The following is a 25,307-nucleotide window of genomic DNA, read 5'->3' as shown; positions in this document are numbered from 1 at the left end:
ATTCGGTTTGACCTTCGCGACGGGGAGCTCAAGGTGTAAGGCCTTGGCAGCCCTCATCAGGACCACCGAATAGGCAGCACCCGCCTCGGACGCCACAGGGGACGGAGAGACAAACCCAGGGTTGGGCGACTCGTCCAGGCCACTGGCATCACCCAGATCACCTACCCAGTCCACATCGTACTGGCAGGCACGGGATAGAGGGTCCTCAGACCCCTCCCAACCCTCTCCATACTCCTCCTCGTCATACCCATATTCTGGGTCGACGATATAGACATCGGGGTCAACGGGCCCCATCGGCGTCGGGTCCGGCGTCGGCCGACGCCGGTCCGGCTCCGAGTCCGGAGTCGGGGAGGAAAGGGGGGTGGCGCCGCGCGGCGTCGGTGCCGGGGACCCGACGCCGGCCGGAGCCGACGGCGGAGTCGCTGCACCACGCGGGGGCGGTACCACGGGCTGGCCCACAGGAACCGACGCCGGAGAGGCCGGGAGACCAGCCGGCGACGAACCAGAGGGAACCAGCGGCGCCGGGGCCGGAGCCACCGGCGGCGCCGGGGCAGGAGCACCCGAACCGCTCGGGCCCCCAGACGGAACCGACGGGGCCGCAGGCGCCGAAGGCCCCGCCGGAGAAGACCTCGCCCTCATAGCAATGAGGAAGGCCTCGATCTCCTCACGCGACGCGCCTTCCCCAGGGACCGACAGGTGTGGGGTAGACGGCGTCGGCGACCCATGCGGGACCGCGGGGGTGGGGTCACCCGAGCCCCCGGCCGCAGCACGCGGGCGTCGGGGGGAGTCGGGGGTGCGATGGCGACGCCCCGACTTCTTGTGCTTACCTGACGAGCCGGAGGAATGGTGGCGACTCCCGGAGCGCCCATGGCGGCTCCGCGACCGCTCCCTCGACCGCTCCCTCGACCTCCGACCGGACCGGGACCGCTCTCGACGCGGGGCCGACAACCGGAGTTCGAGAAGCTTGCGGGACCGCTCCCGCCTAGCTTTTCCAGTCAAGGCCCGACAGTCGACGCAGGACTCCACGTCGTGGTCCGCGCCCAGACACCGGAGGCAGAGTCGATGGTGGTCGGTGACCGACATCATGCGGTCGCACTCGTCACAACTCTTGAAACCGGGCATCCTACCGGCACCGTAAAGATCAATCAGTTAACAAAAAACTTGGTCAAAAGACCGGAGTACTGCTCTTCGGATCTGCGCTAACTGGCGCGGAAAAAAGAAGAACTGACGTCAGCGCGCGGAGGCGGCGTCTATATACTCCAGCGACGTCATCACGGCGCACGACGCCGACGACGCGGAGCCGCAGGGGACGCCTGCAGACGACGCCTACCGACGCGCAGGGGTACTGCTACGCAAAAGTTTCCGGATCCAGACTGACGCCTGGGGATATTCTAAGGTAAGGAATCTAATACTAACCTGTTTCTTTCAGATAAGCTCCTCACTACAAGAGTGGAGGATGCTAACAATTACCAGGTCCTGAAGAATACACTGGTTGATGGGTTTGGTTTAACCACTGAGCAGTACAGGTTGCTGTTCAGAGACACCCAGAAAACTCAGTCTCAGGACTGGTCTGATTTTGTGGATTGTGCCACTAAGGCTTTGGAGGGCTGGTTGCTGGGTAGCAAGGTTACAGATTACACAGGATTGTATAATCTAATGATGAGAGAACAAATTTTGAACAATTGTCAGAACCAGTTGCTGCACCAGCACCTTGTTGATTCAGATCTGACCTCTCCCCAAGAATTGGGAAAGAAGGCAGACAAATGGGTCAGGACAAGGATCAAGCAGAACCAGAACCAGAACCAGGGTGGTCAGAAGAAAGCAGACCAGAAGGGTAATGTCAAGAATGAGCAAAATGACCAGAAGTCTTCACCAGGTCCCCAACAAACCAAAGAGGGTGGGGGTCAGGCTTCCCAGAAGAAGAAGACTCAAGAAGGCCAGTCCAAAAGGTGGTGCCAGTACTGCAAAAGTAAATCTCACTGGTTTAGTGAGTGCACCAAAAGAGGAGGAGGACAAACTCCTGCCACTACAGCTCCTAAAGCAACTGCACCCCCTAGTACAGTCAGTAGTGGTAGTGTCACTCCCAAGGCATTAGTTGGGTTAACCTTGGGTACTGAGGGGTCTGACAACTTAGTTGGCACACTCACTCAGGCTGTCCTTGTCTGTACAGGGGATATGGATATGTCCCCTGAAATAAGCCCCAATACTTTGGGCAAATACAGGCAGACACCTTTGATTAATGGCAAAATGGCTCAGGCCTATAGGGACACTTGTGCCAGTGTCACCATGGTGACACCTAACTTTGTGGACCCTGGACAGATCATGCCAGGTACTGATTTCCTGGTGACCAATGCCAGCAATGTCACTACTAGTCATAGTGTGGCAATTGTGGCTTTCTCCTGGGGTGGAGTGAAGGGACAAAAGAAAGTTGTAGTCAGTTCAGACCTCCCAGTTGATTGTTTGTTGGGCAATGATTTGGAGTCATCACAATGGTCAGAAGTGGAGCAGAGGACTCACATGGAGATGTTAGGCTTGCCAGCACATGTGCTTGCTGTGACTAGGTCACAGGCCAGAAGATGCCCCACTGAACAGGTGCTGGATCCTGAAATTAGGGACCAGACACCTCCCAAGAAGAAGAGCAGTAAGGGTAAGGCTTTGCCTTCCCCCTTGCCCCAGGTTGAGGATCAAGTCTCTGAGGAGGCTGATCTAGCAGAGCTGAGGGAAACTGAGCCTAAAGAGCTTGAACTTGATCAAGTTGAGTTTCTGGGCTCAGGGGGACCCTCCAGAGCAGACCTGGGGAAGGAACAGTTGAGCTGCCCTTCCCTTGAACCCCTCAGACAGCAGGCTGCTGCTGAGGCTGCAGGGAATGCCACAGGTGCCCACAGGGTATACTGGGAAGATGGACTCCTGTACTCTGAGTCAAGAGACCCCAAGCCTGGTGCAACCAGGAGGCTGGTCATCCCCTTGTCTCTGAGAGGTTTCCTTCTCACCTTGGCCCATGAGATTCCCCTTGCAGGTCATTTAGGTCAGACAAAGACTTGGGACAGGCTTGTCTCACACTTTCACTGGCCCCATATGAATGAGAATACCAAGGAGTTTTGTCGCTCATGTGTCACTTGCCAAGCCAGTGGTAAGTCAGGTGGCACAACAAAGGCCCCCCTCATACCACTACCTGTGGTGGGGGTTCCCTTTGAAAGAGTGGGGATTGACATTGTTGGTCCAATGGAACCCCAGACAGCATCAGGACACAAGTTTATACTGGTGGTGGTGGACCATGCCACCAGGTATCCTGAGGCTATTCCCCTTAGGACCACTACAGCCCCTGTAGTGGCAAGAGCCCTAGTTGGAGTGTTCTCCAGAGTGGGTTTCCCTAAGGAGGTCGTTTCTGACAGAGGTACAAACTTCATGTCAGGATATCTAACTGCCATGTGGAAAGAGTGTGGTGTGAACTACAAGTTCACCACACCCTATCATCCACAATGCAATGGGCTTGTTGAGAGATTCAACAGGACCCTGAAAGGGATGATTCATGGACTACCTGAACCTCTTAGGAGAAGATGGGATGTCCTGATCCCCTGCCTCTTGTTTGCTTACAGAGAGGTCCCACAGAAGGGGGTTGGCTACAGCCCTTTTGAGCTTCTGTATGGGCATCCTGTAAGGGGACCCCTGTGTTTGGTGAAGGAAGGATGGGAGAGACCTCTCAAAAAGCCTGCAACCAACATAGTGGACTATGTACTTGGTCTCCGCTCCAGGATGGCTGAGTACATGGAAAAGGCATCTAAAAACCTTGAGGCCAGCCAGGAACTTCAAAAAGCTTGGCATGACCAAAAGGCTGTACTGACTGTGTACCAGCCAGGACAGAAGGTGTGGGTGCTGGAGCCAGTGGCCCCAGCAGCTCTGAAAGACAAATGGTCTGGGCCCCACACCATCATTGAGCAAAAGGGAGAGGTTACCTACTTGGTGGACCTTGGAACTCCCAGGAGCCCTCTCAGAGTGCTCCATGTTAACAGGCTCAAAGCATATGTTGACAGGAAGGACATGAGCTTGCTCATGGCCACAGATGAGGGACAGGAGGAAGAGAGTGACCCTCTCCCAGACCTGCTCACTCAGAATCCTGATGATGGATCAGTTGATGGTGTTGTCTTTTGTGGCAGCCTCACTGAACATCAGCAACAGGATTGCAGGCAAGTTCTGCAATCCTTTCGACATATGTTCTCTCTGACACCCAGCCAAACTGATTGGTGTACCCATGATGTTGACACTGGAGACAGTCTGCCTGTCAAGAGTAAAATCTACAGACAGCCTGATCATGTTAGAGACTGCATCAAAACTGAAGTGCAGAAAATGTTGGAACTGGGAGTCATTGAGCCCTCAGATAGCCCTTGGGCTAGCCCAGTAGTTCTAGTGCCAAAGCCTCACACCCAGGGTGGTAAGAGAGAGATGAGGTTTTGCGTAGACTACAGAGGCCTCAATGCAGTCACTAAGACTGATGCCCACCCAATACCAAGAGCAGATGAGCTTATAGATAGATTGGCTTCTGCCAACTTCTTAAGCACATTTGATTTGACAGCTGGGTATTGGCAAATCAGGTTAGCTGAGGAAGCCAAACCTAAGACAGCATTTTCTACCCCTGGAGGGCATTATCAATTTGTGGTAATGCCCTTTGGACTGAAAAATGCACCTGCCACCTTCCAAAGGTTGGTGAATCAAGTCCTCACTGGGCTGGATGACTTCTGTGCAGCTTATCTTGACGATATTGCTGTCTTTAGCTCCACCTGGGAGGATCACCTGGTCCACCTGAGGAAAGTGTTAGAGGCCCTGCAAAAGGCAGGCCTCACTATCAAGGCCACAAAGTGCCAGATAGGGCAGTCACAGGTTGTCTACCTGGGCCACCTTGTAGGTGGAGGCCAGGTTCAGCCACTGGAGAGTAAGATACAGGCCATCAAGGACTGGACTCCTCCAATCACCCAGACTCAGGTTCGAGCTTTCTTGGGCCTGACTGGGTACTATAGGAAGTTTGTCAGAAATTATGGGTCCATAGTGACCCCCCTTAATGACCTGACAAGCAAAAAGATGCCAAAGAAAGTTCAGTGGACAGCAAGCTGTCAGAAAGCATTCAATGACCTAAAGCAGGCCATGTGCACAGCACCTATCCTCAAGAGTCCAGATTACTCCAAGCCATTCATTGTCCAAACAGATGCTTCTGAGTTGGGTGTGGGAGCTGTTCTGTCTCAACTGAATTTTGATGGTAATGATCAGCCTATTGCTTTCATTAGCAGGAGGTTGACACCCAGAGAGAAAAATTGGTCAGCTATTGAGAGGGAGGCCTTTGCTGTGGTCTGGGCCCTGAAGAAGCTGAGGGCCTACTTGTTTGGCACTCACTTCACCATTCAGACAGACCATAAGCCCCTCTTGTGGCTAAATCAGATGAAGGGTGAAAACCCCAAACTGCTTAGGTGGTCCATTTCCCTACAGGGGATGGATTTTACAGTGGAGCATAGACCTGGGACTGATCACAGCAATGCTGATGGGCTCTCCAGGTATTTCCACTTAGAGCAAGAAGACTCACCTGGTCAAGGTTAGCTTATTGTCCCAAAGTTTGGGGGGGGGGTCATGTAGGAGAGTAGGGTCTGCAATCCTATGATCACCCAGATTTTTGCTTTTTGCTGCACTGGTTTACGACTTTCCCTGGCTGTGGGCCTGCTAATCAGACCCACAGCCTAGCTGTTCTCTCTATCCAAATTGTACCCAGGTACTGAATTGGCACTGGGCCCTCTCCAAGTCCCTGTACCCAGGGCTGAGGTGCACCCAGAAGTCTCCCAGGGGCTGAAGCACGTATTGTGCCACCCCTGGATTGACTAACTAAAACTGACACAACTGGCTGCACGACAGCTGGGGCAAGGTGGTGTACTCACCCTTTGCTTTAGATATAGTATACCTATATCTAACCCTAAAATGGACACACAGATCTCCTATCAGTCACTCCTATGGCAGGCCTTAACAATCCTGAAGGCAGAGTGCTTGGAATCGTGTGAGATGGTGCTCTGGCATGAGCTGAGCCTGTCTACGGCTTTCGGGATCTATCCCTTAGCCGTTTCCATGATATCGCATACCATATACTCTTAAGTGCATTATAATCCTCGCGGTTATGTGCCAACTCTGGTATCGCTTTATCAAAACATGTCGAGTAAGGTGTCATACGAATTGGAATACTAACCCCTCGCCAATTCTGGCGACGGGGTTAGCATTCCACCCTTCTAGAGGGACACGACATGCCTGTAACCTATAACCCGGTTAAAAGTCAGACAGAGCCTTAGCATCCACAAAATGGATGCTGCCACCGAGACACAAGTCTGCCCTCCTGCTGCTGGGAGTCCTCCCAGAGCAGGAGATAAGGACAAAGGGTTTCCTGCCAGGGGCGGTGCCAGCACCGTCCCAGACAGGGTTTTGTGTATTGTAGGTAGGCAGGGCTTTAGAGGAAGGTGACTGCAAGTAGCACCCCGGTGCTCACTGTGCATAGGCCGGCTTGAACCAGTTCCAGGGTCCCTCCAGACCCTGTGCTGGGGAAAAGCCCGCCAAGGAAGTGGGTGTAACCACCCCCCTCCTAGTCCCACCCATAGGGCAGGACTTAGTCGCGTGCCAGCCCCTTTTTACAGGATAAAGGTAGAGACTGGCCCCCTTCCAAATCAGATCATCTTTGAATCCTGAAACTACTTTCTGCGAAAGGAACTCAAGACTTCTTCCTAAGATTTCTCCCTTGTGACTAAGGAGTAGTCACCCTGCATCCGCAGGCACCATCTAAGAACACTGCGGTCTGCTGTAAGTCCTTCCTCCGGAATCCGACTGCCCAGCTCGACGAGAACCGGCTTCCCTGGCACCTCTGACCTCTACCCACCTCTACAGCCCAGCTGAGAACCGTGGGTGCGACGAGACCTCAAGGGACCGGCCATCTGCAAGACTGCACGACTTCTTTCCAGCAAGCCCGCCGAGTAATCTACTGGTGAGTGCTTTGGGGTCCGAGAAGCCCCGACTCTGAGCAGCTCCAGCTCCGAAGTGCAGCCCCCCAGCATCTCCACGATCTGCGTGGGGCCCTTCTGCTTTCCGCTGCTCACCGCGTTGTTTGGCTACTAGCCCGTTGGCTTGTGGCCTTCCTGACGACGCCCGACGACATTTCTGCTGCTGGTCTGGTTGCTCCAGACTGGCCCTTGCTCCCTCCCAGAAGAGGAGCACCCCGGACCCTCCTGGTCCACTCAAGACGCCATTTTGAGTCCACCGCGTGGGCTTGAATTAGCCAAGGCTTGTTGCCCAATCCTGGGTAACTTCGACGCCAACGACTTCATCCTTCGTGGGACAGCTCGCACCTCCATCCTGGTCGCCGACAACGCCTCCTGGTCCGAGAGACTGCAGAGCCCAGCAGTGCCCACTCACCTGACTGCGGTGACTTCGCCCGGTGCCATCCTGGTGCCCACTTAATCACTGGCTAGTGATTCAAGAACTTGGTCCCCTCTGCTTTCAGGCTTTCTTCTTCCTTGATCCAGGCTTGGATCCATCGAACTTTCCTTCACTGGTCGCCTGCCAGCAACTTCTTCCTTCCAGGCTCCTGGTCCGGCAACGAGATCCCCGACGTCTTTTCAGACCTATGCAGCTGCAGCCCCTGGGCTAGGTAACTTCGGCACTCCGGTGTCCCAGCATAGCCTCACTATCCAAGGGTCAGGATCCACTGTCATTTTCTCCCTACCAGGTCGGGTTCGCCCGTGAACACTAACTTTGTGAATTCTAGCTTCCATAGACTTTGTCCCGCATCCCGCGTGAGAGTGCACACTCTGCACCCGAGTCCCCTGGGCCTCCTAGTAGTAATCTAACGATTCCCTAGTCCAGTCCTAGCGATTCCAAAGCCTATTAGAACTGTTACTTACCTGCTAGTAATTCGCATTCCACTTTTAGCGTATATGGTTTTTCGTGCCCCTCGGGCATTTGTGTAACGTGCTAACTTAAAAGTATTTTCGTAAGAGTTTTGTTGTGTGCTTAGCACCCTGTCCTCATAAAGAGTACAGGGTTGTTGTGATTCTAATAAATACATTGTTTATTTTCATAACACTTGTGTGGTGTCCTTTCACTGGGTGTTCAAGGGGTAATGTGATGGTAAAACAGCTGGCTTAACACGCCCTCTAGAGTCTTAGCCTTAGACTGCTCGTATCCATGCTACTAGGATAGCTGGTCTATAAGGTTGACTTACAACCAATCATCAATAAGGGTTGTTTGGACTGATATATAGTGATCACTAGAATAGTGAGCACTGCACATCAGGCCAACTTCTCACAACGACCCACCGAGAGATGGTTCGTTTCTGTACCGCCCTTCCCTTCTTCTCACCCACGTAGCCAACAAACAGTTGGTCATCCACCCGGAACTGGCGTGTGCGATCCATGTAAAATGAAAGCGCACGTTTTGGGTCCAGACGATGGAGCCGCTCTTCATCCTTTGAAGGATGCGGAGGCGGGAAGAAGGAGGGCAAGGTGATGGACTGCCCAATGTGAAAAGCAGAGACTACCTTGGGCAGGAAAGAAGGTCTAGTCCGAAGAACCACCTTATCAGGATGAACAGACAAGAAAGGAGGTTGAATAGAAAGAGCCTGGAGCTCACTCACTCTCCTGGCAGAGGTGATGGCTACCAGGAAGGCCGTCTTTAAAGTGAGAAGACGGAGAGGACAGGAATGAAGGGGCTCAAAGGGAGCGCACATCAGGAAAGTCAGAACCAGGTTCAAGTCCCACTGAGGCATCACGAACGGAGTAGGAGGATACATGTGCGTGATGCCCTTCAAGAATCTTAACACAATAGGGGACTTGAATAAAGATGGCTGATCAGGTAGCCTCAAGAAGGCGGAAAGGGCAGAAAGATAGCCCTTGATAGTGCCCAGAGCAGAGCCCTGCTGGGCAAGGGAAAGGAGGAAGAGGAGAACCTCAGACAGAGGGGCAGAAAGGGGATCCACAGCCTTTGCTGTGCACCATGCCACAAATCTTAAGGCGTATACCGACTTTGTGGAGGGACGCCTGGCTGCCAGAATGACATCACAGACTTCAGGAGGCAAGTCAAATGGCCTCAACTGTCGCCGCTCAATCTCCACGCATGGAGGTGGAGACTGGACAGGTTCGGGTGGAGGACCGTCCCCTGCTGCTGCGACAGAAGGTCCTCCTGAAGGGGCAGGCGGATCGAGGGACCGACTGTCATGCTGAGTAGCTCGGGATACCAGTATCTTCGAGCCCAGTCCGGAGCCACAAGGATAACTTGGGCCCGGTCGCGCCTGATCTTCTTCAGCACTCTGGGCAGAAGTGGTATAGGCGGAAAGGCGTACAACAGACCGCAACTCCACTCGCGCCGAAAGGCGTCGCCGAGCGAGTGCCGTCTTGGAAACTCCAACGCGCAGAACTGATGACATTGCGCGTTCTCTTCTGTGGCGAATAGATCTAACCAAGGCTCTCCCCATTGCTGAAAGAGGCCTCTCGCCACGTCCGAGTTCAGACGCCATTCGTGATCCACCGAGCACCGACGGCTGAGTTCGTCCGCCCTGGCGTTCAGAGAACCTGCCAGGTGTTGAACCGTGAGTCACGCCCTGACGTTCCAGCCATTGCCAGAGACGCAGAGCCTCCTGGCAAAGGGTCCACGACCCCACACCGCCCTGTTTGTTGCAGTACCACATGGCGGTGGTGTTGTCCGTGAACACCTGCACTACACACCCGTTGACAAAGGGGAGGAATGCCTTCAGTGCTAGGCGAATCGCCCGCAGCTCCAACATGTTGATATGGAGCCGGGACTCCGCCGGAGACCAGATGCCTCTGATCTCCGCCTCTCCCAAGTGGCCACCCCAGCCCTGGAGGGACGCGTCCGTCACACCACGTGCTCCGGTTGGGGAAGGGAGAGGGATCTGCCCCTGACCCAATCGCGGTCCGTAAGCCACCACTGCAACTGTCTCGCAGTGCCCTCCGAGATCAGGACATGGTCGGATAGGTTGCCCTGATGCTGGGCCCACTGAAACTTCAGGTCCCACTGCAGAGCCCGCATCCGCCACCTGGCGTGATGCACCAGTAGGATGCAGGAGGCCATCAGCCCCAGAAGCCGCAGCGTCAACCTGACCGAAACCCGGGATAACGGCTGAAAGATGGGAATCAGAGCCTGAATATCCCGGACCCGCCGTTCCGGGGGATAAACCCGAAACTGCGCCGAGTCGAGAACCGCTCCGATGAAAAGGAGCTTTTGAGAGGGACACAGGTGTGATTTCGGCACATTGATGGAAAACCCCAGCTCGTGCAGGAGGTCTGCCGTCATCTGAAGGTGGTGGACGACTGTCTGGGGCGAGCCCGCCCTCAACAACCAGTCGTCGAGGTAGGGGAAGACTGAAACCCCTAACCGGCGCAGATGAGCTGCGACCACCGCCATCACTTTCGTGAACACCCGTGGGGCGCTGGTAAGGCCGAATGGGAGCACGATAAACTGAAAGTGCTCGTGGCCTACCGTGAACCGCAGGTAACGCCGGTGGGCCGGCAGGACGGGGATGTGAAAATACGCATCCTGCAAGTCCAACGCTACCATCCAGTCTTGTGGGTCTAGAGCAGCCAAGACCTGAGCCAAAGTCAACATCTTGAACTTCTCCTTCCGGAGGAAGCCGTTGACGTTCCGCAGGTCCAAGATAGGACGCAGGCCTCCCTTGTCCTTCTTGGGTACCAGAAAGTAGTGGGAGTAGCAACCACACCCTACTTCTGGCCCAGGAACGCGCTCGATGGCCCCTAGGCCAAGAGGGCCGTAACTTCCTCCTGCAGAAGTGTCAAGTGGTCCCCCGACACACGGTGGTTCTGCGGTGGCATGGCTGGAGGAGTGGACTCGAAGGGGAGGGCATAGCCCCTTCGAACGAGCTGCAGCACCCACCTGTCCGATGTTATCGCGCGCCAGCGGGAGTGGTGATGGCGAACCCTGCCACCCACTGGCGTCACGTGAGCCCGAAAGCTCGGACTAGGAAGGCTTGGATGCAGCAGCGGGGAGGAGGCGTGGACTGACCTCGCCGCTGGCCTCTACCGCCACCACGGCGGAAACCACGGCCGCCACCGCGCTGGGGAGCGTTCTGCGGCGCGTGGCTGGCAGCACGTGTGGGACCGCCCCTCCCTTGGCCACGAAAGGGGCGAAACGAACCCGTCTGCTGGCGCTGGGTCGAAAGACCCAAGGACTTGGCCGTGACCCTGGAGTCCTTGAAGCGCTCCAGCGCGTGGTCCGCTTTGTCACCAAACAGGCGACTACCATCAAATGGCATGTCCATGAGTGTATTTTGGACGTCTGGCGAGAAGTTGGCAGATCTCAGCCAGGCATGGCGACGAATCGCCACCGTCGTGGACATGGCCCGTCCCAGTGAGTCGGTCGTGTCCAGACCACAACGGATCGAGTACCGCGCCGCATCCCGGCCTTCAACCAAGGCCCGGGTGAGCTTGTCCCGCACTTCCTGGGGGCATTGCGGCAAACACTCTTCGACCGTATCCCACAAGGAGTGGGTGTAGCGGCCCAAGAGGCACGCGGTGTTACAAGACCGCAGCCCAGCGCTCAAAGAGGAAAAGACCTTTTTACCAAACTGGTCATACCGCTTTGATTCCCGATCGGGCGGAGCCGACGGGAATGCGGACTGTGAAGTGGAGGCCTGGATCACCAGACTTTCCGGGGAGGGATGGGTGGATAGGAAGGCAGGGTCGTCCGAGCACGGACGGTGACGCCTGGCAACGTTCCGGTCAACCGGTGCACCAGAAGCGGGTCTGGACCAGGTGCCCAAAAGGACATCCGTCAGGGCCTGATTAAACGGCAGCAGAGGCTCCTGGGGGCATGACTGCGGTTTAAACACTTCGGTCAGAATGTTCGGCTTGACCTTCGCGACGGGGAGCTCAAGGCTCAGGGCCTTGGCAGCCCTCATCAGGACCACCGAATAGGCAGCACCTGCCTCAGACGCCACAGGGCTCGGGGAGACAAACCCAGGGTTGGGCGACTCGTCCAGGCCACTGGCATCACCCAGATCACCTACCCAGTCCACATCATACTGGCAGGCACGGGATAAAGGGTCCTCAGACCCCCCCCCAACCCTCTCCATACTCGTCCTCATCGTCGTATTCTGTATCGACGATATAGACCTCGGGGTCAATGGGCCCCATCGGCGCCGGATCCGGCGTCGGACGACGCCGGTCCGACTCCGCGTCAGGAGTCAGAGGAGGAATGGGGGTGGCGCCGCGTGGCGCCGGCACAGGGGACCCGACGCCGGCCGGAACCGACGGCGGAGTCGCTGCACCGCGCGGAGGCGGTACCACGGGTTGGCCCAAAGGAACCAACGCCGGAGAGGCCGGCAGACCAGCCGGCGTCGAACCTGAGGGGCCCAGCGGCGCCGTGGCCGGAGCCACCGGCGGCGCCGTGGCCGGAGTCACCGGCGGCGCCGGGGCAGGAGCACCCGAACCGCTCGGGCCCCCAGACGGGACCGACGGGCCCGCAGGCGCCGTAGGCCCCGCCGGAGGAGACCTCGCCCTCATAGCATCTCCTCACGCGACGCGCCTTCCCCAGGGACCGACGGGTATGCGGTAGACGGCGTCGGCGACCCACGCGGGCCCGCGGGGGTGGGGCCACCCGAACGCCCGGCCGCATCACGCGGGCGTCGGGGGGTACGATGACGACGCCCCGACTTCTTACGCTTACCTGACGAACCGGAGGAATGATGTCGACTCCCGGAGCGCTCATGGCGGCTCCGCGATCGTTCCTTCGACCGCTCCCTCGACCTCCGACCGGACCGGGACCGCTCTCGACGCGGGGCCGACACTCGGAGCTCGAGAAGCTTGCGGGACCGCTCCCGCCTAGCTTTACCAGTCAAGGCCCGACAGTCGACGCAGGACTCCACGTCGTGGTCCGCGCCCAGACACCGGAGGCAGAGTCGATGGTGGTCGGTGACCGACATCAGGCGGTCGCACTCGTCACAACTCTTGAAACCGGGCATCCTACCGGCACCGAGAAGATGAAGTAGTTTAACAAAAACTTGGTCAAAAGACCGGAGTACTGCTCTTCGGATCTGCGCTAACTGGCGCGGAAAAAAGAAGAACTGACGTCAGCGCGCGGAGGCGGCGTCTATATACTCCAGCGACGTCATCACGGCGCACGACGCCGACGACGCGGAGCCGCAGGGGACGCCTGCAGACGACGCCTACCGACGCGCAGGGGTACTGCTACGCAAAAGTTTCCGGATCCAGACTGACGCCTGGGGATATTCTAAGGTAAGGAATCTAATACTAACCTGTTTCTTTCAGATGTCAGCACGCGGAGGCGGTGTCTAAGTACTCCGACGTCGTCATCACGGCGCCGACGACGGACGCGGAGCCGCAGACGACGCCTACCGACGCGCAAGGGTACTGCTACGCAAAAATTTCCGGATCCAGTCTGACGCCTGGGGATATTCTAAGGTAAGGAATCTAATACTAACGTGTCTCTTTCAGATAAAGAGAACAGGAAGGCGAAGAAGAGACCGGACAAGCCCCAGGGAGGAGACCGCACAACCCAAAAAGAAGGAGGAACAGACAGGACCATGACGCCAGGCCACGGACAGCAGGTCAGACCAGGGACAACAGTGCAGCGACCCCAGAGAATAACACCCTGGGGCGGTACTTAAGCCAGTCCAAGGCATCAGCAAGAAGATTGCAGCAGCAATATACTATAACGCCACGGAGAGCAGAAGCCCGCAGGTGACCACAGTTCCCCAGCACATAACAGGGCCATATAACAGCCACCATTGCCCCACATAGGGCAGGTCATGTCCCAAGACATTGGATCCTCTTAGGAATAAACTTCTGCAGCAGAGGACAACAGAAAAAACCTGCGGCAAAAACCCCGCAGAAGGATTATCAAGCACACAGAAGGCCTAATCTCAGGGGCAGCATGGTGTAGAAAAACCCAAAGCAAGAACAAACAGTCGAGAAGGGCTGGCCAGCAGCTAACAGAACCACAGTCCTAACAAGGAGGACTCGAGTGGCCATGAAGCACACAGAACAGACCACCAGGGCGACCCGCCCCACAGAAGAACACCTCCAACAACCAGAACAACATGCAGGTCACTGAGGGGGGAGGAGAAGGAGGATGAGGAGGACGAAGCACCGCCAAGAACCTCTGGATGGCCGAGTCCATAGGGGCATGGAACAAAAGAGCAAAATCAAAGGGAAGGTCCACCAACCGTTCTCCAATGTTCCCCGGGAACACACTGTCCCGAAGCCAGGCATGGCGACGAAGGGCAACTGTAGCAGCCATGGAACGACCCAGCACCTCCGAGATGTCCATAGTGGAGCGAAGAATAAACGCTGCCAGCTCCCGGCCACCCATCACATGGTGTCTCAAATCAACACAGACACCCTCCTGTGAAGCAGTAGACATAAGGGACTCCGCCGAGTCCCACACACAAGAAGTGGCCGAGCCAAAACACATAGCGTGTTAAGGGCCCGCAGAGCAGCACAGGTCGAGGCGAACATATTGTGCCCCCAGGAGTACAGCCAGCGGGCCTCCCGAGACGGAACAGACACCAGCGGAGGCAGAGAAGCAAAGGTAGTCTGTAAAAGGGGGCCTCTGGTAGAGGGGTGAAGGGAAAGACACACCAGAACATGCCGGATGATGGAGGTGCAGCAGGTGTTGGGGCACCGGGTCCCCCGTGGCGGGACGGCCTCAAGTCCCAGAGAGAAGAATTGAGTGAACCCTCGAAGGGAAGCAACAGCTCTCTACCACTAGAATCCTGATGGAGAACCTCCAGAAGATGATCCGCGGGGAAATGGGTACCTGGGTCACATGCGCAAAATTGCCACAGCAGTGGAAACCGCGCAAGCGAAAGCCGCACCCGCCTCTGTAGGGCCCCGTGGAGGGAAAGCTGTTCCCCATTAGGCGACGGCTGCGGCCAACCCCCAAGCCAACCTGGAGGAGGGAAGGGCCAGGTCAGAAAGACGGAAGAGGGACCGAGGAGTGGGGAACCTGTGGCTCCTCTCGCGAAGACAGCAGCCGTGGAGACGGCGAGGAGCCGCCCTTTGACGACGTCAGTGAAAAAAAACCACTACGCGGCGGCCCGTCTCCGGTGAGGACACCAGTAAATGCCAAACCTCTGGAGAAGAGGAGCCGTTCTTAGAAGAGTAGGTAAGTATACTTGTAAAGCGCACTGTTACTCCATCTCGGAGTGTCCTGGCGCTGTATACCGCTGGGGAACCCGTCCTGGCTTTCCCTGTAAGTTGGTCCCTCCTGGGCACCTTCAAGGTGAAGCCAGGCATCCCTGGCGCTGATGGGGCCGTTGTGGAGATTAAGCAAGCTATTGCCCAGAGTTGCAGAGTGGGACCCATGGTTGGCGACACGACGTCAGTCTGGCGCTGCAGAGTCCGCAATTGGAGGCAGGACATCAGCCGTCCGGCGCCGGGGCAGCCTCCGAAACAGCGCATGGTGCAGGGGACCGGAGCAGGGGTGGCGAAGGAGCGGCGCCTACCTGACCTGACGAGGCAGCCGCCTGCGTGGAGGGACAAGAGGGATGAGGAGTCCTAAGGGTGCTGTCAATGCACACATTTGTGTCAGTAGGCGCAATCCGACTCAAGGTCATCAAGGATGAGAATAGGGCTGGGGACGCCAGCCGTGTCGGGAGGCTCACACCGAGGTAGGTCGCAGCAGCACTACCAGCACCAGACTGGATTCACCATTGATACACTGTGGGGTGCTGCCAGCGCAGAACCTGAAGGAGCCCCCTCTGAGCCTCCTTGACTCGAACGTGTGCCAAGAGGGTCAAGGTCGCCCAAATATGAGGCACATTGTCACAAAATTCTTTAAGCTGGGTGGTGGTTTCAGATGTCAGCACGCGGAGGCGGTGTCTAAGTACTCCGACGTCGTCATCACGGCGCCGACGACGGACGCGGAGCCGCAGACGACGCCTACCGACGCGCAAGGGTACTGCTACGCAAAAATTTCCGGATCCAGTCTGACGCCTGGGGATATTCTAAGGTAAGGAATCTAATACTAACGTGTCTCTTTCAGATAAAGAGAACAGGAAGGCGAAGAAGAGACCGGACAAGCCCCAGGGAGGAGACCGCACAACCCAAAAAGAAGGAGGAACAGACAGGACCATGACGCCAGGCCACGGACAGCAGGTCAGACCAGGGACAACAGTGCAGCGACCCCAGAGAATAACACCCTGGGGCGGTACTTAAGCCAGTCCAAGGCATCAGCAAGAAGATTGCAGCAGCAATATACTATAACGCCACGGAGAGCAGAAGCCCGCAGGTGACCACAGTTCCCCAGCACATAACAGGGCCATATAACAGCCACCATTGCCCCACATAGGGCAGGTCATGTCCCAAGACATTGGATCCTCTTAGGAATAAACTTCTGCAGCAGAGGACAACAGAAAAAACCTGCGGCAAAAACCCCGCAGAAGGATTATCAAGCACACAGAAGGCCTAATCTCAGGGGCAGCATGGTGTAGAAAAACCCAAAGCAAGAACAAACAGTCGAGAAGGGCTGGCCAGCAGCTAACAGAACCACAGTCCTAACAAGGAGGACTCGAGTGGCCATGAAGCACACAGAACAGACCACCAGGGCGACCCGCCCCACAGAAGAACACCTCCAACAACCAGAACAACATGCAGGTCACTGAGGGGGGAGGAGAAGGAGGATGAGGAGGACGAAGCACCGCCAAGAACCTCTGGATGGCCGAGTCCATAGGGGCATGGAACAAAAGAGCAAAATCAAAGGGAAGGTCCACCAACCGTTCTCCAATGTTCCCCGGGAACACACTGTCCCGAAGCCAGGCATGGCGACGAAGGGCAACTGTAGCAGCCATGGAACGACCCAGCACCTCCGAGATGTCCATAGTGGAGCGAAGAATAAACGCTGCCAGCTCCCGGCCACCCATCACATGGTGTCTCAAATCAACACAGACACCCTCCTGTGAAGCAGTAGACATAAGGGACTCCGCCGAGTCCCACACACAAGAAGTGGCCGAGCCAAAACACATAGCGTGTTAAGGGCCCGCAGAGCAGCACAGGTCGAGGCGAACATATTGTGCCCCCAGGAGTACAGCCAGCGGGCCTCCCGAGACGGAACAGACACCAGCGGAGGCAGAGAAGCAAAGGTAGTCTGTAAAAGGGGGCCTCTGGTAGAGGGGTGAAGGGAAAGACACACCAGAACATGCCGGATGATGGAGGTGCAGCAGGTGTTGGGGCACCGGGTCCCCCGTGGCGGGACGGCCTCAAGTCCCAGAGAGAAGAATTGAGTGAACCCTCGAAGGGAAGCAACAGCTCTCTACCACTAGAATCCTGATGGAGAACCTCCAGAAGATGATCCGCGGGGAAATGGGTACCTGGGTCACATGCGCAAAATTGCCACAGCAGTGGAAACCGCGCAAGCGAAAGCCGCACCCGCCTCTGTAGGGCCCCGTGGAGGGAAAGCTGTTCCCCATTAGGCGACGGCTGCGGCCAACCCCCAAGCCAACCTGGAGGAGGGAAGGGCCAGGTCAGAAAGACGGAAGAGGGACCGAGGAGTGGGGAACCTGTGGCTCCTCTCGCGAAGACAGCAGCCGTGGAGACGGCGAGGAGCCGCCCTTTGACGACGTCAGTGAAAAAAAACCACTACGCGGCGGCCCGTCTCCGGTGAGGACACCAGTAAATGCCAAACCTCTGGAGAAGAGGAGCCGTTCTTAGAAGAGTAGGTAAGTATACTTGTAAAGCGCACTGTTACTCCATCTCGGAGTGTCCTGGCGCTGTATACCGCTGGGGAACCCGTCCTGGCTTTCCCTGTAAGTTGGTCCCTCCTGGGCACCTTCAAGGTGAAGCCAGGCATCCCTGGCGCTGATGGGGCCGTTGTGGAGATTAAGCAAGCTATTGCCCAGAGTTGCAGAGTGGGACCCATGGTTGGCGACACGACGTCAGTCTGGCGCTGCAGAGTCCGCAATTGGAGGCAGGACATCAGCCGTCCGGCGCCGGGGCAGCCTCCGAAACAGCGCATGGTGCAGGGGACCGGAGCAGGGGTGGCGAAGGAGCGGCGCCTACCTGACCTGACGAGGCAGCCGCCTGCGTGGAGGGACAAGAGGGATGAGGAGTCCTAAGGGTGCTGTCAATGCACACATTTGTGTCAGTAGGCGCAATCCGACTCAAGGTCATCAAGGATGAGAATAGGGCTGGGGACGCCAGCCGTGTCGGGAGGCTCACACCGAGGTAGGTCGCAGCAGCACTACCAGCACCAGACTGGATTCACCATTGATACACTGTGGGGTGCTGCCAGCGCAGAACCTGAAGGAGCCCCCTCTGAGCCTCCTTGACTCGAACGTGTGCCAAGAGGGTCAAGGTCGCCCAAATATGAGGCACATTGTCACAAAATTCTTTAAGCTGGGTGGTGGTTGCTCCTGGAAAGGCATGGAAGCAAGAAGCCAACCCAGGCAAAAGTTCAGCAGAACGAGGCCGAGAGTGCAGAAATTCCTCCGTCACATCAGCTGATGAATGAGTAGAAGTTAAAGCATGCTCCCTAAAAAGCTTTCAGAGCTATGGCCCTGCAGTCTAAGCACGACTGGGTCTTGGCCACGCTTCAGTCAGAAAAATCAAGTGTGGATCTGTCAACGACATGGCATAGTGGCAGGCCAGCACGGTTTGAATCCATAAGTCTCCTTGGACATAATGAAAAACGTACACCAAAAATTGTAGCCAAAACTTTGACAAAAGCCTGTCAAAGTGACAAAAGGTAGCCCTCTTCACAGATGTGCGCTAACTAGTGTGGAAGGAGTAGCAACCTCAGCGCGCCATGGTGGCGCCTATATAGAGGACGGGGACGTCGCTTCCTGCACGGATGTTTTTAGTTTTAAATGTATTTTATTGGTTTTTTTCAACACAGGAAATAACAGACATTTTGGCATCTTGCAAAGACTAGCGGTATGTGATGCTAACGGGACAGACTAGCAAGTCTTCCCTAAGTGAGATATAAAGAGCGAAGCACATACGCCAACTATGGTAAACAGGAGGAGGAGCTTGGCGGGCATCCGAGATGGCCGCGTGAGCACAGCGCTCTCCGGACCCCCGCCGCTCCCGGCATAATATCCTGCATGAATCCTGATTTTTCGCGAGGATTTGTATAGAGGACGTTGGGCTGATCTACCTGGACTTTTCGGAAACTGATTTGGACACCGGGTGCCTGAGATATGGCGAATTGAACTTTTGGGCTCCGCCCTCGAGGTGCGCCTGGGACTGGGTGAGGCTCGGTGGCCGTCTTGGAGTTGAACAACAACGGCAGGGGGATTGGACTTGTGGGTCCCCTTCTTAAGTTTCGGTTTCGATTCTCCCTCAGACTGGGACATTGCTGAGAGGGTCGGGCCAGAGCTGGTGCCAGGACACGCGTCGGTTGTTGGGCCTTTGGCTGGACTATTCTCCGAACTGGCTGCCTCTATCCTAGTGGTACCCCTCTTGCGGTCCTTTGGTCCCGGGGCCTCCATTTCTGGTGCCCGGTCCGTTGGCCCTGGTGAATCTCCTTGTGACGCATCTCCAAGATGGCGGGCAGAGGGGACCGGGAGACGCGCAAGACGAAGACGCCTCTGCGCGGGGGTCCGGTCCAATCTAATGTTATGGACCGCTATACCCACTCTAAGGGGTCCCCCGGAGCTGCCCTGCCCGGTCCCACTGCGTCTGACCACGTCTTGGATGCGTCGATGGAGCCCTCCTTGCAGGACATCATGGGCGCCATTTCTGGCATGAGGGAATCCATAGGCCAACAGTACGAAACCTTGGCCCACAAACTTGACACTGTGGCAATTGAGGTGAATCTAATTCGAGCCGATCTCTCCAAGACGAACGAAAAGGTAAAGTCGTTGGATATCAAATCATCCAGCCTCACGACGGACGTCTCTGAGATACAGACGGAGATTGGCAATCTCCGTAGGGTGAACGATTTCATGACCCGGCGCTTGGAGGATTTTGAGAACAGGGCACGTCGCTGTAATGTTCGCCTGGTTGGTGTGCCGGAGAACCCAGAGCCCCACTCGGTTGATCTCCTGGTTGAAGACCTGATCCAGAACCACCTTTCTCCATCTGGCCTTAGTAAATTTTTTGCAGTGGAGCGCGCACATCGTGTTCCGGGGGGCCAGGGTAAGCCAGGCGCCCCGCCGAGACCTATTGTCGCGAAGCTTTTCCACTATAGGGATCGGGACGCTATCCTGCAGGCTTCGCGGGTGAAGGGCCCGGTGGCCTTTGAGAATGCCACGGTGAACTTTTATCCGGACTTTTCCCAACAGGTCCAGAAGCAGCGGATGGGATTTCGTGGTGCCAAGAAGCGTCTTAGGGACATGGGGATGCGTTACGCTATGCTCTTTCCGACCAGGCTGCGGGTCGAGTATAATGACCGGACTTTCTTCTTTGATCGGCCAGATGCTGTGAATGACTGGCTAGACTCCCTGCCTAGCCGATCTCCTGAGACTGAGTCGGATGCCCACCCGGGCGGTGCTGAAGGTGGTGTGGAGAGCTGAACGCTTTGTCTATGCCTGGTGCCTTGTTTTGAATAACTTCTCCAGGGGTGTATGCCTATGTTCCTCTATTGCTTATGTGTTTTATGTATGTTCTTTTCTCGTCATTGGTCTTGATCGGGGGGCGGGTGGGACGGAGCCTTTCCTCCTCCGGGGTCTTTGTGTAGAATAGGGGTTCTTGGGCGACAGGCACACTGCAGGTTGGGGTGGCTTTTTAGCTTTCTGCAGGGGTGCAGGGTGTTTTCTTGTTATTTGGGGGGAGGGTGGTTGGGAAGTTCGTTGTTTGTGTGTTCTGTTTTCAAGGCGACTTTATCCTGTATTTGAAAATGTTTCTGGTGTCATGCTCATTGGTGGGGGGTTTTGGCTTTGTCGGGTGGGATGGGGGGTAGCGGGTTGAGATTTGTTTCGTGGAACGTTAACGGTCTGGGAGATCGTATCAAACGAAGTGTGGTGTTGAAATGTATTCGACGTTTATCTCCTGGCATTGTTTTCCTGCAGGAGACTCATTTGATAGGCAATGTTTGTCATGCACTGAATAGGTGGGGCTATTGCCTCGTAGCACATTCGGGGTTCACCTCGGGTTCTAGGGGTGTGGGTATCCTTGTTCGGGCTTCCCCTCCCCCTGGCTATTGATGATGTGATTCAGGATGACCGGGGGCGGTATGCTGTCCTTGTGGGTAGATATGAGGGCCGTGCCCTCTCCTTATTCACTGTTTATGTGCCCCCCGGCTTGCAGACTTCTACCTTTTCAGATTTGGGCCGTGTCTTATTGGACCTCCCTGATAGTACTCTCTTTCTGGCCGGTGATTTTAATTCTGTGTTTTCCGGTCTCCACGATCGCCACCCCCCTAGGGATACTCCTGTGGCTCAGCAGTGGTTGGGTGGATTTTTGGATACCTTTGGCTTGGTGGATTGCTGGAGGCTTTTACATCCTACTCAGCTTCAGTACACCTTTCATTCTGGGGCCCATGGGAGTCTGTCTAGGCTGGATTATTTCCTGATGCCTGCGGCTCAGTCGCCAGCGGTGCGTGAGATTGTGCACCTGCCCAGGGGTATCTCTGACCACTCGCCGCTCTGGCTTCGTTTTGAGGTTGGGGTGGAGGCAGCGGGCTGGGTGGCTCCCATCAATCCGTGGTACCTTACCTCCCCCGAGACCCGCAGCCTGTTGTTTAAGTCTTTGGACGCGTATTTTCTGGATAACGAGGGGTCGGTTTCCTCGGCTGTGTCCCTATGGGAGGCCTTTAAGACGGTGATTCGTGGCCAGGCCCTCTCCCTTATTGTTGAAGCTAAGAGGGCGAGGAATAGAGAGGTGGTGGATCTTGAGGGGGAGATTTCTGCATTGGAGAAAGCTTTGGAATCTGGTGTCACGTCTGAGAAACTCCATGCCCTGGGTCTGAAACAATTTGCCTATAAGTCCATGGTCACAGATGCTGCTAAAGTGATGTTTCTTGAGCAACAGGGACGTTTGTATGATGTGGGTGACAAGGCGGGTAAATTGCTGGCATGGCTGGATAAGAAGGAGAGAGCTAATCGTGTGGTACCCGTGATTCAGTCTGCGAGTGGGGAGAGTGTAACGGACCCGATTGGAATAGTTGACCGTTTTGCCGAGTACTTCCGTGTGGTGTATGCCCCGGTGTCTGTGAGATGTGGCTGACTCTCGCCTTCTATTGCGTGATATAGCTCTGCCCGGTGTTTCCGATTTAGATCGTGTAGCTTTGGACTCCCCCTTTACTGTTGATGAGATAGCTACTGCCATCCGTTCACTCCGGTCGGGCAAGGCATTGGGCCCGAACGGGTTGCCAATTGAACTGTACAAGTTGCGTCCCGACAGGGTGGCTCCATATCTTCGCGCCATGTTTCTGGAGTCCCGGGAACGGGGTGTTCTCCCTTATGATCAGCGACTGGCCACGATAGTTGTCATCCCCAAGGATGGTAAACCGTGCGATCTTTGTTCCTCCTATAGGCCCATATCCCTGCTAAATGTTGAACCCAAGGTATTGGCGAAACTCCTGGCGTCCCGTCTCCTGACGGTCATTAGTGGTCTGGTCCATCCGGATCAATCCGGATTTATCCCGCATCGCAACACGGCTCTGAACCTACGTCGTCTTCACGGCGCGATTGCGAGGGCGGGGCTTCTGACGGAGCCGGCCATTTTGGCATCGTTGGATGCCTTCATGGCTTTCGACACGGTGGAATGGCCTTATCTTTGGGCGGCTCTTGAGAAATTTGGTTTCGGGCCTGAGTTTATTAGTTGGATCAAGTTACTATACACGGAACCTCTGGCACAAGTAGTGGTGAATGGTAGGGTTTCGGCTCCTTTCACCCTTGGTGGAGGTACCCGTCAGGGATGCCCCTTGTCTCCGTTGCTGTTTGCACTCGCCCTGGAACCATTGGCTGCTTGGCTTCGGTGGGAACCTTCACTCAAGGGGATTCGTTGGTCTCCGGACTTTGAGGACCGCGTTTCACTTTACGCGGACGACATTCTTTTGTATCTCACCTCCCCGCGTAAATCTCTGTCTGTTTTATTTGACGTTCTTGCTTCCTTTGGTGCCAACTCAGGCCTTGTTATTAACTGGGCCAAGTCCTGTGTGTATGTTCTTTCGGGTGTTTTGCCCCCATTGCCGAGCAGACTTCCTATCCAGGTGGTCCAGTCTGGCTTCAAATATTTAGGGATTTTTATTACGTTGGACTCGTCGCTCCGCTTTGAGCGTTATCTTCTCCCCCCGTTGCTTAGATTGCGATTGGACGTGGCCCGTTGGCGTAAGCTTCCTTTGTCTCCTCTGGGCAGGGCGGCCCTGTTTAAAATGATGTCCTTACCGCGGTTCCTTTACGCTCTCCAGAACTCCTATGACGCTATCCCCAAGACCTATTTCCGAGAAATCGAGAGTCTTCAGAGGCAATTGATTTGGGATGGGCGTCCACGTATTGCACTCGCGAAACTCACCATCCCTTGGTACGACGGGGGCATGGCGCTCCCCGATATCAAGCGATATTACTGGGCTTCCCAGTTGTCTGCTATTAATCACGTGATGTTTTCACCGGGTCGGAATCCTGCATTTGAGATGGATAGGCTCCAGCTTCCGGGTGGGGACTTTAATAGAGCGCTTTATTCTCGCTCGGCCGGGCGCCATCTCGTGGGCCCGTCCAGGACTGCAGTTACTGTGTGGCGAGCCGCTAATGTGAGTTTGGGATGGGAGGATCGCCTAACTATGGCGACGCCGCTTTATGCCTCGGAACGTTTGGGCTGTCTCTGGTCTACCAAGGGTTTCGACCGCTGGGATATGATTGGGATTTGTAAGGTGGGTGATGTGTGCTCGAAAGGTAGTGTGAAGTCGTTCCAGGCCCTCCAGGCGGAATATGGTTTGAATGATAGGGATTTTTTTTGCACGCCCTCGCCTCAGTTTTGGCCCCTGATGAGGCCCCGCCTGAGTCTTCCCCCCTCGAAGACCGCGTCCTGGATGGGCATCTTCCTGATAGCACTATTTCTCTGATCTATAAAAAGCTGATTAATACTCGGGCGGATTTACTGGTCCGACTTCGGGAGGCCTGGGTCGGCGATGGGTTGGAACTGGACGACGAAGATTGGCAATTGGCACTCTCTTCACCCAAGGAGGTAGCCATTCCTGCCCGTCTCCGTTTGGTTCAACTTAAGATCCTGCATAGAGTGTATGTCACGGGTCCGCGTCTGGTGGCGATGGGCTTTTCCTTGGATGGGTTATGTAAGCGTGGTTGTGGGTCGAGTGCTACCTTTTTACATATTCTTTGGGAGTGCCCGGCTGTGGCGGCTTACTGGACTGCTGTGCTTGAGGTGATGACTGCTGTGACTGGTGTGGCCCTGCGGCCGGAGCCTCGACGATGTCTGTTGAATGTGTGGGAGCCCACTGACTACTCTGTGGCCCAGACCAGATGGGCTACCCTGGGTTACATGATTGCGAAACGGGATGTTGCGCAACTCTGGGGCGCTTCCAGGCCCCCTGAGGTCTCGAAGTGGGAGGACAACATGGACTGGTCCATGTTTCGTGAGAAGACTGTTTATGTAGCCAGGGGCAGACCCAGGGCGTGGACGAAGATTTGGAGTCAGTGGAATGAATATCGTGGGGATATCTGTACCCCTCCCCTTGTAGGCACTGCTGAGGTTGTCCTATCTCCCTAGGCGAGCGTTCCCGGAACCTTTTCATACTGTTTTTTGCATTTCCGGTTCTCCCCGCTGCTCCCCTCCCCCCCCCCTCCGACCTTGTTGGAGCCTCAGGGCTCTGGGTATGTTCTCCTGATCATGGACCATCCCCTCTGTTCTTTGGGCTGACTTTACTTACCGTGCATTCGCCTTTCTTAGTGTTCGTTTTTCTTTTTGTATAAAATAAAAATTCAAAATGCTCTGTGATATGTGAGGAGTAATGCTTTGTGCTCGATTTGTGCCTGACCACGGGTGTACATTTTTAATTCATGCCTTGTGCCTTATTCTTAGCGGCCAGCCCGTGAGGTTGTAGGCCCATTCTTGTACTTTTCTATGCTTACTCAAATAAAGGTTTTTGAACTAAAAAAAAAACAAAAAAAAAAAAAAAAAAAAAACTATGGTAAACAGTATCATGAAGGCAGATATTATTCGATGTAAAAAGGCAGAGCAAGATAAGGAGCAGCCAACAACCCTTGAACATCGCGAACCCCCCCACCCCCCTCCTCCCCAACCATCCCAACCAGTGTGCCATGCGTCAAAAAAAGAGTCTGTACTTCGGCTTAGAGAGGTTAACTTCCATGTGCCGGGGATCACCCGGGATTAGGTGTGGGATCTGTG

Source organism: Lissotriton helveticus, chromosome 6, assembly GCF_964261635.1.
Source record: "Lissotriton helveticus chromosome 6, aLisHel1.1, whole genome shotgun sequence".
Lineage (NCBI taxonomy): Eukaryota > Metazoa > Chordata > Amphibia > Caudata > Salamandridae > Lissotriton > Lissotriton helveticus.
This window is presented reverse-complemented; position numbering follows the sequence as displayed.